General features: G+C 49.1%; 1 long non-coding RNA gene across 1 annotated transcript; it reads left to right on the forward strand.

The window, feature by feature from the left end:
• Positions 1 to 9,129: 9,129 nt before the first annotated feature.
• Positions 9,130 to 14,323, forward strand: LOC130855053 (uncharacterized). The gene is made up of 4 exons (XR_009054216.1): positions 9,130 to 9,177; positions 9,568 to 9,687; positions 13,317 to 13,389; positions 14,310 to 14,323. It is a non-coding gene; the product is annotated as an uncharacterized LOC130855053 (long non-coding RNA).
• The last annotated feature ends 2,027 nt before the right edge of the window (positions 14,324 to 16,350 follow it).

Below are 16,350 nucleotides of genomic sequence, written 5' to 3' on the forward strand. Positions count from 1 at the left end.
GACCCCCTGAACCTTATCATGAGGCTTTAGGACCTCATCAACCACTTGTCTGGCAGTGCCTGGACGCGGGGAAGCGGGCGCTTCTCTCCCTCCATCCTAAGGTGATCTCGGGCTCATCTGCAATCCACCCTCCAGCTGCACAGCGTGATCAGTCAAGGTCAAGTGCCTCTCCTGAGTCCCAGGCTGCACGGTTTGAGGGATGTTCTTCCTAAGGCCGTCCTGACGCTCATGTTTGCTCAGTCTCAGCTGAGTGGCTGGAGGAGTGGAGGGAAGGAACAGAAGAGGTCGTTCAACCGGAAGCGGTGGATCCCGTCATCTCAACACACAGCCCCGCTCAGGGCTTTACCCCCAACACATCCTGGAGCCCCAAGGAGAGCGTAGCCGCGCCCTCATCCCCCACCTGGCTCAGTCACTGACCCCATCTCCCATGGCCCATCAAAGTCAAAATACAGTTCATTTGTTTAAAAAGGAGAATGGGTAAGAAAAAGCAAGTCCTTTGCAGACCCAGGGTTAGGAGAGGTAGGGCTTCCAGCAGAAGCCAAAGCAAGGCTGTAATTAGCTTGGCAGAAGCAGTGGGGGATACTGACAAATGTGCCAGCAGAGCAGGGTCACGCTCCCATGTGGGACGTCTATTTTAAAAGCCATGGGCGACAGCCTCTTCTCAGGGTGACACAGGGGGCCCAGCTTAGATAAAATGGATCAGCCCCTCATCAAAGCGTCTTGAAAGACGTTTCTAAATCCTGTGTCCCCAAAGCCCAGGGAGGCAGTGAAACCAGAAGCTGCAGTCAATCTTTCGCGGTCAGGTTTTAGGGAAGCAAACTGCTGTGTGTAATCACAGCCCCAGGAGGGTTTGCTGGCAGGACCGAGCTGGAACAGCTTCTCTCCCAGCTCTGCTTATTTCTCCGCATCTGGATCTACTTCTACCCGCACCCCACCACCCCTCCATTTACTGAGCAAGCCCAGGTAGTGTCTCCAGCCCTGGGAGAGTCTTCCGTGTCCTGACTTTCTGCAGGGTCTGCTCAGAACCCTCCCCCCAGCCCCGACCTCCCTCACATTCTTGTCTCATTCCTGCGGAGCCTGCCCAGCTGACTCAAAACCGCAGGCAAATAGGACTGTCTGGCCCTGAATGCACCCCAGATGTTCCATCGATGCAGAGTATAAGAAGTGACAGCCGTTTGGGAATGTCTAAGTTACAGAGCCAGTGGCACCAGCACTGGGGGATATGGTGATATCATCCTGAAGGAGAAGCCAGCGCATGACAGACGGGCTCCTAGCACCTTCAGTCCGAGTGATGTGTCATCCAGGAGAAAGTCACAGCCTGCCCTGGAGGTAGGCTGGCTCCCTCACACTTGGCACGGGTGGGACGCTCTAGAAAAGCTCTGGCTTTCCACAGGTGGCTCCTTGGCCCTGCTCCTGCCTCTATGTTTGGGCAGCGAAGTAAAGGTGCAACAGTCACAATTTTAAATGCAAACCACCCTCATCACAAATCCATCTGCAGCCTAGACTCTCCCTGCCCACAGCCATGAGCGGCCAAGGCAAGAGGGGAGAGCAGCCAGAATGGGGTGGCCTGAGCCACACACAAACTTAGCGTCCGGAGCAACCCTGAGTCCACAGCTGAATTCCAGGCTGGAAGTCCCAATCAGTCACCAGCACATCTGCTGAAGCCGCTCTTGTAGCAACTATGAAAGTCTATGAAAAGAGGGCAGCTCTGTCACTGGAGATACCCCCGTGGGTCCTGGACAGACCCAAATGCAGGACAGGCCGCTGGTGGCCACCACTGTACGTGCTGGGGAAGAGGACGGGGGTGTGAATACCTGAAACTCAGAAAGAGAAACTCTCCTCCCAATGGAACTACTATCCTGAGAGAGGTAAGCCCAGCCGCTAAACGGTGTGATAATTTAGTCAACTCTCAATGCACCTTGCCGATCTAAAACATCTTCTCAGCACCCCAGGTCCACATCAGGGACGCATTAGGAGGAAAGGAGCCAGAGGCTCGTCAGGGACCCACGGTGAGGGGCTGTGGCTGAGTTCGGTGCAGGCTCCACCGGCGCCTCCTTGAGAGCATCCCCAGGCCCTGCCCCTTCTGGACCCGCTTCCCGGGGAAGCGGGGTCCGCAGAAAAGGAGGCGGTGGTAGCCGGGTCTTTCCAGGCCCGTGGGAGGGAGGGAGGGAGGAGGCAGGAGGCAGGAGGCCGGCGCACCGACTTACCGAGCAGCCCGACCGCCCGCCGTGGACCAGAGGGAGCCAGAGAGGAGGACGAGGGACGGCTCACGGCTGCAGCATGAGTGCAGCTGGCCGGGCGCTCCCCGTATTTAAAGGATGCCCGGCGTGAGTCACCGCCAGGGGAGGGGCCCGCGCGCCCCTGCTGCGCCCCAACGTGCGAGGACAGAGGTGCGGAGTCCCCCGGGGAGGCAAGGCTGCGCGCTCCGCGGAGGGGGTTTCCTTCTGCCGGTTTGGGGGGATTTGTTTTTAAACACATTTTCCTCATCTCTTTTCCTCCAGTGTTTCTTTTGGACTCTCCCCGCATTGGCCGCTGCGGTTCTAGAAAAGGGCCTTGGCTCTAGAAAAGGCATTCCTTACTTTTCCTTTGAAACTTCCTATTCGGAAGTAATTTCCAGTTTACAGAACATTTGCAGGAATCATACAAGGAACCCTCTTATGTGCTTACCCCAATTCACCTGTTAAGATTTTGGAAAAATTCTGAGGAAAGATAAAGGTACCCCCACCGTGTCCCTCTTATAAATAATGCTTCTTTTATTTGTATTTATTTATTTTTTTTGCCACACCACAGGGCATGTGGGATCTTAGTTTCCCAACCAGGGATCAAACCTGCGCCCCTTGCAGTGGAAGTGCGGCGTGTCTTAACCACTGGACCACCAGGGAAGTCGCTGAAAACAATGTTTCAATTCCCTTCCCACATCATCCTCTGCCCGCTCTCTGCCCCTCCCAAGGGATAGGTCAGAATGAAGGGCTCCCTGTGCCCTGCACCTCTGCACTGGAGCTGTCGTCTCGCTGCCCCAGGGGGAGATAAGAAACCATTTCTACTCTGGGCATCACCAAGAGGTCCTGGGAAGGGGGAAGAGAAGTCATAGTTGGAGGGGCGGGGAGGCTCTTAAAGCCCAGCTTCTCCAAGGTAGGAGCCACGCTGGACTAAGCCACCTGCCCTCCCCTGGCTCAGTTTACCCTCTCAGCCAGGGGCGGAGAGTGGTATTTACACACAGTGCCTCGTGGAATGCCGAGAGCCGTAATTAATGTTTGCACTGTGCTTTGAGAGCTGTGACGAAAGGAAAACATAAAAGCGTGCAGTGTTATTACTGAAATAGTCATTTGGGTGGCTTGCCGTGGTCAAGCCCTTCAGCCTGAATCATGCCACATTCCTCCTCACCGTGGCCCCGTGATTCAGAGCCAGAAACAAAAAGTGCCCTGTCCATTAAGGGGTGCTGGGCCCAAGAGGGGCAGGCAGTATCTGGAGGGGGTCTCCACACAGCTGCCGGCCCATCTCTTCAGCCACCAACCTTCCTTCCAAATAACAGTCCACGTGGGGAGCTCCCTTCCGTCCCTGGAGCCTCCACATCCGCAAATTCCGGTCTTCAACTTCCTTTCCATAGAACCTGCAAACGTAAGAACATTCCCTCTTCACCTTCTTTCCTTCCTTCCCAATCCTGACATTCAGCCTCCCTGTGCTAGGCCCTGTGCTGGGAGCTCTGGACGACACAGGGAGAAATCAGATACCTTTCCTGCCCAGAAAGAGCTGACAGTCAGCAGGGAGGAAGGAAGGACGGCCATTCATGAAGCACCTGCTGTGAACCAGAAAGCCCACAGGCACCTTAGTACATTACTTCATCTACACCGGGTTTCTCCACCTCGCCACTATTGACATTGGGGGCCAGAGGATTCTTTGTTGTGGGGAGCTGTCCTGTGTATCGTAGAATACTTAGAGCATCCCTGGCCTCTACCCACTCGCTAGCAGTAGTATTTCTCCAAAGTTGTGACAGCCAAACTTTTCTCTCCACAGGGCCAAGTGTCCCCTGGGGAGTCAACACACACACACACACACACACACACACACACACGCACGCATGCCTGAGAACCACTGATTACCAAATAATCTTGCGAGGGGCAGTAATTGCCCCCACTTTACAGATAGAAAAGCTGAGGCCCTGGGCAGTTAATTAATTTCCCCAAGGTCATACACTAAGTGGCAAAACTAGGATTCAAACCCCAGACTGTGGATTGTATGCGATTTCCACCCCATTATGTGTTCGGGCACACATAATGCTGTAGATAGAAGTGTGGCTGTGTTGGGATTGGTGCAGAGAAAGGATTGGGAGGGGACGAGGGGAGTGAAGTCACTGACAGAAGCTTCCTTGGGGTAAGGTTGATACCTGTGGGTGTATTTGAAGGGATAGGGCTTGAGTGTCATGTAAAAAGTGCTCTTAGAAGATGGGCACAGGGAATTCCCTGGCGGTCCAGCGGTTAGGACTCTGCACTTTCACTGCGGTGGTCCAGGTTCAATCCCTGGTTGGGGAAATAAGATCCTACAAGCCACGCAGCACAGCCAAGATAAATATATAAATACATTTTAAAAATAAAAAAAAAAGATGAACAGGATCTGGAAATGTGGGGGGCAGTTAAGGAAAATCACGGAATCAGAGCAAGAAGGAGAGAGAGCTCGCAACCAAACGCTGGGTGTGGCTAGAGCCCAGGGTGTGGATGGACCCGAGCCGGGAGGGCTGGGATGCCTCCCTGAGGGGGGGGACGTCCCTCTGCAGGCAGTACGGAGCCATCAAAGGTTTTGGAAGCGGACGGAGGCGCAGTCAGAGCCACACTGCAGGAGATGCAGGACGGCAGGGTTTCCAGGTTTCATGCAGGACCCTTGGGCGTTTGCAGGGAAAGCAGTTTTCAAAGCACGTCTATCGTTTTCTTTGGTGTTCATGAAAAGACGCAGGTTTCAGTACAGTGACCAGGCTGTGCAAGAAGATTCCCAGATTCAGTGGGCAACAATTACACGTTACCATATCTCAAATAAACAACAAAGATTTGTTGCATAGCATGGGGAACTAAATTCAATATCTTGTAGTAACCAATAATGGAAAAGAATTGAAAAAGAAAGAATATATATATATAAAATCACTTTGCTATACAGTTGAAAGAAACACAATATTGTAAATCAACTATAACTCAATTAAAAAACTAAAAAAACAAGAGTGTCTGTTGGAATCCAGCTAAAGGACCTCTGAGCTTCTGCGCACTGAGTCCCTCTCTTTCATGGGAAATCATACTCTCTGCTACAAAGAAAGCAAAATGATCCCATTCATTCCCCAAAAGTAAGATCTGTTATTGGTGACAGTAAAAGCCTGATTCACTACCCGCAGGCCCTGTAAACCTCAGGGCTCATTTTCCAGCCCCTCTGGGAGAACCAGAAGGACCAGGTTGCCTTGGGGTTCAGAGAACTCTGCACTCCCACCCACATATGTTTCTCTAGTTTCGTGAATAAGCACAGAATCCAGGGAGTTGGAGGCCATGTGATCCAGCCTCCCCACAGGAAGCCCCCCCACTTCACCCTCAAGAGGTGAAGTTAGGACCCAGTTGGTCTACTTCTAGGATGGGGCTGTCAGTATTGCACAATGACGTCCCCTGGTAGATCGGCAGAATAAAAAAGATGGAGACACCCAGGCTTGGCAAGTATGCTGGTGGTCTCACGCACGATTGATGGGAATATAAACTGGTGGAGCATTAGATATCAAAATTCAAAACATGTAAACCAGCATCAGTGTCACATTCGCAGACAGGATCGTGTGGACACGAAGTTATATGTTCAAGTGTTGTTGGCAATAACAGGTCATTGTACACAATGCAGATGTCCGTCCATAAGACATGAGTCCATGCATCAGGAAAATGCACACCAAGTAGCTAACTTAAAAGAGGGGCTTCACCTCTATTTGCTGAGGAAGAAAAATATATATGATGTTTTAAGCAGACTAGTATACATAATATGATCACACTTATTGGTTTTTATGAAAACACTCTTTCTATTTGTCAATCATGATCACACAAGAAAGGCAGATGGCACAAAACTTCAGTTTCCCCATCGCACGGCTCTTCAGTCCCACGGAGCCCACCGGCACGGGCATCCGGGGGTCTTGTCTCTGCCTGTCCCCCCACACTTCTCTCCTTCCCCATGTGGCCCCGTTCTGCCCTCACCTGTGGCTCCCTTTCCAGTGGCCCAGCTGTCTTGGAGGCAGAGAGGGCCATGGTCCCTGAGCTCCGGATGTGTGGCTGTGGTTCCCAGCTCATCCCCACGGCCCCAGCTGTTCTCTGAAGGAGGAATTTTAGGTTGTTCCTCAGAGCAGTGAATCTCAAAGACAAACAGGCATCCCTTTTGCTCACATGGACAGCCTCTCATAACAGGACAGGGATGTGGCTGCCACCTAAGTCTCTGTCCATTTACTCCGTTTTGTGAAAAACCTTTCCCGACCCAGATAAGGAGGAACAGGAGAGAATAGTGCAGGTGAGAGAAAATTTCAGCCAGCTATATATCTGTGTGTGTGTGTGTGTGTGTGTTATACGTACACACACGTATATCTTTGTCTATATCTATTACATAAATGCACAGAAAAAGATCTAGAAGGATACACACAAAACTGCTACAGTAGTAGGGGTAGAGAGCAGTGATGAATGAGGATTTTTTATACCTGTCTGTTGTTTTATGTTTCATTTTTTAAAAAAGACACAAATGAACTTATTTCCAAAACAGAGACTCAGGAACACAGAAAACAAACTTATGGCTACCAAAGGGGAAGCGGTTTGGGGGAGGAATAAATTAGGAGGCTGGGATTAATATATAGACACTACTATGTGTAAAATAGATAACCAACAAGGCCCTCCTATATAGCACAAGGAACTATTCTCAATATTTTATAATAACCTACAAGGGAAAAGAATCTGAAAAAGAATATATATATATATAACTGAATCACTGTGTTGTATACCTGAAACTTACACGATATTGTAAATCAACTATACTTCAATTTTTAAAAAAATTTTAATAAATAAATAAATAAACACACATTCCTGAATTTCATCTAATTGATCATTAGGACAACTGTTTTAAGACAAAAAAACAAAATTCTATTTGTTTAATGTTTCTTTTTATTACTTTAAAACCTGGCCCCCTGGACCCTCTACCAATGGTTCTTTTCCCCGCTTCAGACCCCATCGTCCCTGCCCTCACCCGTGGGCCAGCCCCTCAGACGTTTGGGATCCATGAGCAGGCTCACCCCATTCCAAAGCCCCTTCCTCTCCTGAACCTTTGGACACATCATACAGTCCCTTCCCCCCACAATCCTGGTTTCTCAGCTTGGCGCCCGGCTCAGCAAACTGAGCGTTCAGTAAAGGGCAGGCCTGGCCAGGGGCCCGTGTGCAGAAGTGAATTTGTCTGAAGAGGACACAAACACGTGAACAGCCAGATGCAAGCGTGAGGCATGTGTGAGATGCAGCCACACAAGGGAGCCGCCCAGCCTGCCTGAGCCGTGGGAGGAAGGCTTCCCAAGGAGGTGGCCCTTGGTCTAAGCCTGGTAGAATGAGTGGACATTTGGGCACTCGGGGAAGAACAAATAGCAATTGCAAAAGCTCAAAGGCACCAAGGTCCGGGGCACATCCAGCACGTGGCAAGTCGTTCCAAGTAACCAGAGGGCAGGGTGTGCGCAGGGGCTCTGCAGATACACCGTCCGGGGGATGCAGGATGCACTGTACGAAGGGTCCACCAACTGACTCACTCTGCAGGCCAAGGAAGGTCACAGAAGGGGTTAGCCAAGGAGAGATGTGCTCAGGTTGCGGTAGGGCAGTGGTTTCCAACCAGGAGTGATTTTGCCACCCTCTCAGGGGACATTTGGCAATGAATGAAGACATTTTTGGTGGTCACAACTTGGAGAATGCAAGTGGCATTAACTGAGTACAGGCCAGAGATGCTGCTAAATATCTTCCCATGCACAGGACAGCGCCCCCACGATAAAGAATAACCTGGGCTGAGATGTCAAGAGCGCTGAGGTTGAGACACACTGGTGTAGAGGATGGGTAGTTCTGGCAGCAGGACAGAGGATGGATTGCTTGGAGGTGGGGGGGGGATGGAGACCTGATAGAAAAAATTATAGCAGTAGCTCAGATGGGAGATGATGAGAGCCTGGGCAAAGACAAGACCGTGAGGACTGAGAGAAGAGACTGAATCAAAAGTTATGTAAGGAGTAAAACTGGTAAACCATGGTGATGCATTGGTTATGGTGGTAAGTGGGGTAACACAGGGTGGCTGTTACTCTATGGGTGAGGTCACAACAAAGTGAGCCCCCAAAAGCAAGAGGTTAAATTAGATGAATGTTTATTTTCCGCCTAGAGCTGGAATGGTGGTGTATCAGGGACTGAGGTCTCATCTATCTAATTGCTCAATCCATGGTTGCCCTCTCATGTCCAAAATGGCTGCTCCAGCTCCTGCCTTCACATTCATATTCCAGCCAAAGGAAAAGAGGAAGCGAAGGGGTCAGTCCTTCTCTTTCAAGGCATGACCTAGGCGCTATACATATCACTTCTGTTCACATTCTACCGGTCAGAACTTGGTTGTATCGCTGCCCCTACCTGCAAGGGAAATGTCGTCTTGAGCTGAGCGCCATGTACAAAAGTAAAACTCATAACTATGAAAGTAGGTGTGAACAGTCTTTGGGGGGCTCTTGGCAGTCCATGCCACAGGGGATGAAAGAGAAAAAAACCATGAAGGAAAGCAACCAGGTTTTCAGCACGGTGCACACAGTTAAAGGGGGAGAAAACACAGCAGAAGGCGTGGGGGGCAAGGTGGCAGACGCACTTGCACAGGCTGCATTTGAGCCCCATGGGACCACAATGTAGACTGTCCGGTGGAGTCCGAAATCAGGGTCTGAGCCTGGGAAAGAGTCTGGGTAGGGTGGAGGTCTAAGTAGCCATAGATGAGGACTTCGCCCAGAAAAGGTGTTAATCTGGGGTCCAAGAACCTCCCCCACTAACGCAGGTGCTGCACCTAAACGATGAGAGGGAGAGGCAGCCTGTGACTCCCTGAGACCGCATGTCAGAGCACGCGTTGCACATGGGCGCTTTTCTAGGGAGTCAGCTCATGACTTTTGTCAGATTCTCAGAAGTCTGAGTGCAGCGTGAGGTAAGAAAAAAAAAGTTCAGAAAGGCAGCCTGGGGCTCCCCGATATTCCTGAGGCGGGCGAAGGCAGAGGAGCCAACTCAGGGAACCGGAAAGACCATGAGGAAGGTGCTAGGAGCAGCAGGAGGGAACTGGGGGGGGGTGCAGCAGCGTTTGAGAGACCGTGGCGGCTGAGGGAGGAACCGTAGGCGCGGCCGTGTGTGGAGGCTGTAGAAGGAGCTCGTGCAGGAGGCGGGGGCCCGGAGCGCAGGATGGGAGGGAAGGCTGACCCTGGAGGGGACACGGGGCTTTTGGGGTGACCGAGGGTGAAACATGCCGGTGGAAATGTCCAGCGCAGAGGGAGGGACTGTGAAGAGAGAGATGGAGCAAATGATTTTTTTCTTCTTGAAACAGGTTCCGGACACCAACGTAAGGTGTGGTCCCAGCACCAGGAGCAGAAGTGCTTGCTGGCACAGAAAGGGCTCAGGCTTCTGGGGAGCTTGCCACGTCTGTCTGTCTTTGGCTGTGTCCTTGGTAAGTGAGCCACCTCTCCAAGCCTCCTTGTCTCCGTGCGTGAACTCAGGTGGCAACCTGCCTGATGAAAGGATGAGCGGAAGAGTCACGTGTGGGATGCCCGGCTCAGTCCTGACTGCAGTAGATGCTCAGTAGGTGGGAGGGCCTTGCTCTCCTCCCCACCTTTCCCTTCCTATAGGATGGCTGCTTTTTACTTCTCAGGAAAAGGGCAGTCTTAGAGAAAATGACTTTATACCCTTCCCACTTGTCCCAAAGTGGCAGGATTTTGTCCATTTAAAGTATTGCAGACCAGCCTCATGAGGGAAGAATGCAACACTTAAAATATGCAGAAAAGTATTAGTAGGACACACAAGCAGAAAGTCACCTTCTTTTTTTCTTTTCCACCAGAGTTTTTTACAAGATATTGAATATAGTTCCCTGTGCTGTACAGTAGCTCCTTGCTGTTTATCTATTTTGTAGATAGTAGTGTGTATCTGTTAACCCCAAACTCCTAATTTATCCCTCCCCACCCTTTCCCCTTTGGTAACTGCAAGTTTGTTTTCTAAGTCTGTGAGTCTGTTTCGGTTTAGTAAATAAGATTGTTTGTATCACTTTTTAGATTCCACATATAAGTGATATCATAGGACATTTGTCTTTCTCTGTCTGACTTACTTCACTTAGTATGATAATCTCTAGGTCCACCCATGTTTGCTGCAAATGGCCATTATTTCGTTCTTTTTTATGGCTAATATTCTATTGTATGTATTTACCACATCTTCTTTATCCATTCCTTTTTTGATGGACATTTAGGTTGCTTCCGTGTCTTGGCTATTGTAAACAGTGCTGCAATGAACACAGAGGTGCATGTATCTTTTAAAATTAGAGTTTTGTCCAAATATATGCCCAGGAGTGAGATTGCTGGATCATATGGTAACTCTATTTTTAGTTTTTTAAGAAAACTCCATGCTGTTCTCCCTAGTGGCTGTACCAATTTCCAGTCCCACCAACAGTGTAGGAGGGTTCTGAAAGTCATCTTTTTAAAATCTCCAGTGACAGCTCCCAGACTCATCCCCATCCATACCCAGTTATTAGTGATGTTTCTCCAAAGGCAGGAGTCATGAGATGGTTCTTCATCCGGGCGTTCTGTTCCTGATGGTGATGATGCTGTGTTTAGAGTCATGAGTGTCCCCAGGAGGCTGTTTGGTCAGAGATTGTCAAGCCTGGGAGCAGTGGGTGGAGGAGAGAGGATTTCACACGTGAAAAAGCAGTCTTCAAACAAACAACCCAATTAAAACCCAGGCAAAGGACTTGAGTAGACATTTCTCCAGGAAGATACACAAAAGGCCAACAAGCACATGAAGAGATGCTCAACATCACTAGTCATCAGAGAATTGCAGACCAAAACCATAATAAAACATTACTTCACACCCATTAGGATGGCCGCTGTCCCCAAAATAGAACCTAGTAAATGTTGGAGAGGATGTGGAGAAATCGGAACCCTGGTGCGTTGCTAGTGGAAACGTAAAAATGGTGCAGCTGTCGTGGAGAACACTGTGGTGGCTCCTCAAAAATTACACCCAGCCCAGGAGCTCTACTCAGTTCTCTGTAGTAACTCATACGGGGAAGAATCTGAAAAAGAATACATGTGTGTATATGAATAACTGAGCCACTTTGCTGTACACCCGAAAGCTACACAACGTGGTAGATCAGTTATACTCCAATATAAAACAAAAATTTAAAAAATTAAACATAGCATCACCATATGACCCAACCATTTCACTTCTAGGTGTGTGTGTGTGTCTCCAAACGACTTGAAAGCAGGGATCAAATAGTTAAGCGCACACCCCTGTTAACAGCAGCATTTTTCACAATAGCCGAAAGAGAGAAGCAACCCAAAGGTCCAAAAGGACAGATCCTGTATGTACAGATTATGTGAAGTACCTGAGGTACTCATGGTCATAAAGACAGAAAATAGAATGCTGGTTGCGGGGGGCTTAGCCAGGGAGGAATGAGGAGCCAGTGCCTGATGGGTACAGAGGTTCAGTTTGGGATAATTAAAAAGTTATAGGAACAGATGGTGATGATGGTTGCGTATGAATAGGCTTAATGCCACTGACTTGCACCCTTAAGAATGGTTAAAATGGTAAATTTTATGTTGTGTGTATTTTACCGCACACAAAAAGCAATCCTCATATCAAATTATGCTGGACAGAGTTGAAGATCACACTTTAACCGGTGAAATGTTTTCCTACGAAATTAAAAGTTCGACTTGCTGAAAACATTATGAAAAATAAACACAGGACTTCCTAGGTGGTGCAGTGGTTGAGAATCTGCCTGCCAATGCAGGGGATGTGGGTTTGATCCTTGCTCCAGGAAGATCCCACATGCCGAGGAGCAACGAAGCCCGTGAGCCACAACTATTGAGCCCATGTGCTGCAACTACTGAAGCCCACACGCCTAGAGCCCATGCTCCGCAACAAGAGAAGCCATGGCAATGAGGAGCCCGCGCACCACAATGAAGAGTAGCCCCCACACACTGCAACTAAAAAGAAAGCCCATGCACAGCAAAAACGACCCAACACAGCCAATAAAATTAATTAATTAATTAATTTTAAAAAAAGATCTGGGATCTAAAAAAAAAAGAAAAATTACAGAAGCCCAGTCTAAGTGAGCTAGTTCCTGGCTCACCCAGACACGGACAGGTCGCAGAACCCACCCGTCTGCTCTGGTCTGAACTTAGCTCCCCTCGCCCAGCAGACACATCTGAGCCGTGGAGGAAGACTGGCCTGCCTCTGGGTGATGGGAATATCAGCCATCTTTCCCTCCCCTATAATTTTGTCGTTTGTATGTTTTCCACATTTTCCGTAATTGATTTGATGGTTTTTATAATGAAGAAAACACTCCTTAAATTCCCCATATTTTAAATACTCCATCCTCCATGCCAACCCCTGTGAGCGAGGGCTCAGCGTTTCTCAGGAGGGGCCTCCACTGCCCAGGACCAGCCCCTGAGTGAAATGCTCTTTTCCTAAGTGAGTCCTGCAGGTAGGATCACAGGGATGGGCTAGGCTCACAGTCCAGGTGAACAAACGTCCCAGCAAACCTTTGTGGCCATCAGCTGGGCTCCAGGTAGGCACCCTGCTAGGGTCAAATGTCTGAAGAGACCACCTGGAATGACCTGCAGCCCTCATCCTCAGAGCTCAGTCTCAGGGACCTGAGACACATAAACAACTAACATAGAGCATCCCAAACTAAAACAGGTCCTGACCTCATGCAAGTGTTGTGCCCGGAAAGGACAGAGGAGGGGAAGGTTCTCCAGCCGGGGTAGATCAAGGAAAGTACAGCAGGGTGGATGTAGGGCTTCGGAGGATGAATGGGATTCTGAAAGGGTTTGCAGGGGGTGGGTGGGCATTCCAGACAAGGGCCACAGGGTGAGCAGAGGCCCAAAGGCAAGAAAGGGTGCTTGTTTGAGGGCTGAGCTTTTATAGGTAACTGTATTATAAAGCCCTTGTATGCCAGGCTGAGAGATTTGGACCCTTTTCCACAGCTGACTGCAAACCAGGAAGGGTGGTGGTTGTTACGGTTTCATTTACTTTATCAAGAAACCAGCCCACGTGGACCAAAAGGCCTCAGAGTCTGCTTTCTTATCCCAGCAGCCTCAAGTCACGCAGGTAGGAGAGTCTGAGCCTAACCAGTAGCTGTCTCTGAACCTACAGACTGACTATGGTAAGCTTGCCAAATGTCTTTTTAAACACTGCTTTTCAAAGAGCCCAAACATTCCATTTCCCTCAAAGGGATTCAGGGAGTTTGAAAATAGACAGGACTTCCCTGGTGGCACAGTGGTTAAGAATCCGCCTGCCAGATGTAGAGAACGGACTTGAGGACACGGAGGAGGCGGGCGGAGAAGCGGGGGCAGGGGGGGTGTGAAGGGGAAGCTGGGACGAAGTGAGAGAGTAGCACTGACATATACACACTACCAACTGTAAAACAGCTAGCTAGTGGGAAGTTGCTGTAGAACACAGGGAGATCAACTCAATGATGCGTGATGACTTAGAGGGCTGAGATAGGGAGGGTGGGAGGGAGTCTCGGGAGGGAGGGGATATGGGGATATATGTACAAACACAGCTGATTCACTTTGCTGTACAGCAAAAACTGGCACAACAGTGCAAACCAATTATATTCCAATAAAGAGCTTAAAGAAAAAAAGAATCTGCCTGCCAGTGCAGGGGACACGGGTTCAAACCTTGGTCCAGGAAGATCCCACATGCCTCGGAGCAACTAAACCTGCGAGCCACAACTACTGAGACTGCGTACTGCAACTACTGAAGCCCACAAGCCTAGAGCCTTGTGCTCCACAACAAGAGGAGCCACCGCAATGAGTAGCCCCTGCTCTTCGCAACTAGAGAAAGCCCGCTCACAGCAACAAAGACCCAACGCAGCTAAAAATAAATAAATAAATAAATAAATAAATAAATAAATTTATTTTAAAAAATAGACAGTTAACAGATAGGGGTGCGAAGGGGACAGGGCTAGTTGCAGGAGGAAGAAGGGGAAAGTTCTCTTTTGCCTAAAACAATTTACTCGAGTTACATTCAATTGCACAATTTTAATATGAGACTTCTGAATTTTATGCCACAATGAAACAGAGCGGCCTTTGAAATGATTAAACTCACAACTTCGTGGTCCTCGTGGCTGGAGCAGCTTCCAGGGCGTCACCACACCTAATTAAAGGTCAGAGATGAGCGCTGTAAGAGCTGCTGTGTTTCCCTTAGTCACTACATGAACGAACAGGTCTGTTTTGAATGCCCTACATGATTGAAGGCTGCACAAAAACACAGGGGCACGTGGCTCGATCCAAGGAGCCCCATTCTTCCCCTGCTCCCCACTTCGAGGAACCTGCTCTGCTCATCAGCCGCTCTACAAGTTCCTCGCAGCCTACGACCGAAAAAGGGGCAAGAAAATGCAGCCAGCCAGCCAAACAGGTTTAAGAAAGGCATGGACCAGAAAGAGAAAAACAAACGCTGTATACTAGCACATATATACAAACTCTAGAAAAATGGTACTGATGCACCTAGTGGCAGAGTAGGAATAGAGCTGCAGACGTAGAGAACGGACTTGAGGACACCGGGGGGAGGGGAAGCTGGGACGTAGTGAGAGAGTAGCATCGACATATATACAACTACCAAATGTAAAATAGGTGGTGGGAAGCTACTGCAGAGCACAGGGAGACCGGCTAAATGCTTTGTGAAGACCTAAAGGGGTGGGATAGGGAGGTTAGGAGGGAGGCTCAAGAGGGAGGGGATATGGGGGGATATACGTATACATGTGGCTCTTTCACTTTGTTGTACAGCAGAAACTGATACAATATTGTGAAGCAATTATACTCCAATAAAGATTAAAAAAAGAAGAAGAAAAGAAAGGCATGGACGGCTAGGAGCCCAGAACATGGACCACAGCGAGTCACATCCCCGTTTGGGTACCGGTTTTCCCATCCATACAGTAGGGACATTACATGAGCTAACTATTTATGACAGTCTGTTATTCTATGAAAAAAATCATAGCTTTTTGCCTCATATCATCTGATAGAGGAGAAGAGAGGAAGGAGGGAAGGAAGGAGGGAGGAGGGATGGGGAGGAGGGAGATGGGCAAGTTTTGTTCACAGTTTACATTTGCATTTGCCTGACTAATATCAGACCTCCTGACTGCACTGCCCACTGACACATCAGTGCCCAGAAGCGACAGCTTCCAGCTTTATTATTATTGTTGTTATTATTATTTATTACATAAAAATGGAAAACGAGACCCTGTTTCCGGCTTCTCTCACCTCACAGGCGCATAGGTGACCCAGGCTCCTCCTGGCTGGGACTGGGGGCAGCGGCTCTTGCAGGAAGGGAGTCGGCTGGGCTCGGTCTGGATAAGTTGTGACCAATGCCCTCAGAGGTTTCGTTGCACCTGGAGCCTTCAGCCGCTCAGTTCCACAGTGAGACCTGAGAAGAGCATTTCGGATTGCAGCCCGATGGCTTCCTGAGCTGAGGCCTCTGGAATTCTGCCTCCTCATCTGCTTTCAAAAACTCCAACCTGTGTTTTTAGGCCATTTATTCAATCCCAGACCTTGGAAGGTCACGCCACCTGCGGTTCAGAAAGTAAGACATCCTCGTAGCAAGGTTCCTCTGAGGGCTTTGGCCCCCATTTCCCATTTTGAAGGACTTGTCCAGAAAAGATAAGTCTAGTAAATTTTTCCAAATAAAATCTGTATCAGGAGGAATTGGGGTTTCTTTTCTTTTTTTTTTTAATTTTTAATTTTTTATGTTTTACAATAAACTGCATATATTTAGAGTGCACAATTTGGTATCCCAATCTCCCAATTCATTCCCCCCCCAACCCTCCTCGAGGGTTTCTTGTTTTGCTTAAACAGTTGCTTATATGTGTGTTACTATCCAGAACCATCTTTGTCACCTAAAAGTGGTCAGGGTTCTCACACCACTACCCACCCAAACCATGTGCTTTGGGGGAGGGGTTGGGGGAGGGGGAGGACCGAAAAGGAGGCGAGATCTCATCTGGTTTAAATCTATACTTTTCTAGAAAAGGAAACTTAAACCCAGAGACGTCTCAATCAAAGTTGGGATTAGAATCCATGATTCCCTCTGTTACTCCACACCTTTGACTACTCGTTTCTGTGCTTCGGAA

The sequence above is a fragment of the Hippopotamus amphibius genome, chromosome 6, assembly GCF_030028045.1.
Source record: "Hippopotamus amphibius kiboko isolate mHipAmp2 chromosome 6, mHipAmp2.hap2, whole genome shotgun sequence".
Classification (NCBI taxonomy): domain Eukaryota; kingdom Metazoa; phylum Chordata; class Mammalia; order Artiodactyla; family Hippopotamidae; genus Hippopotamus; species Hippopotamus amphibius.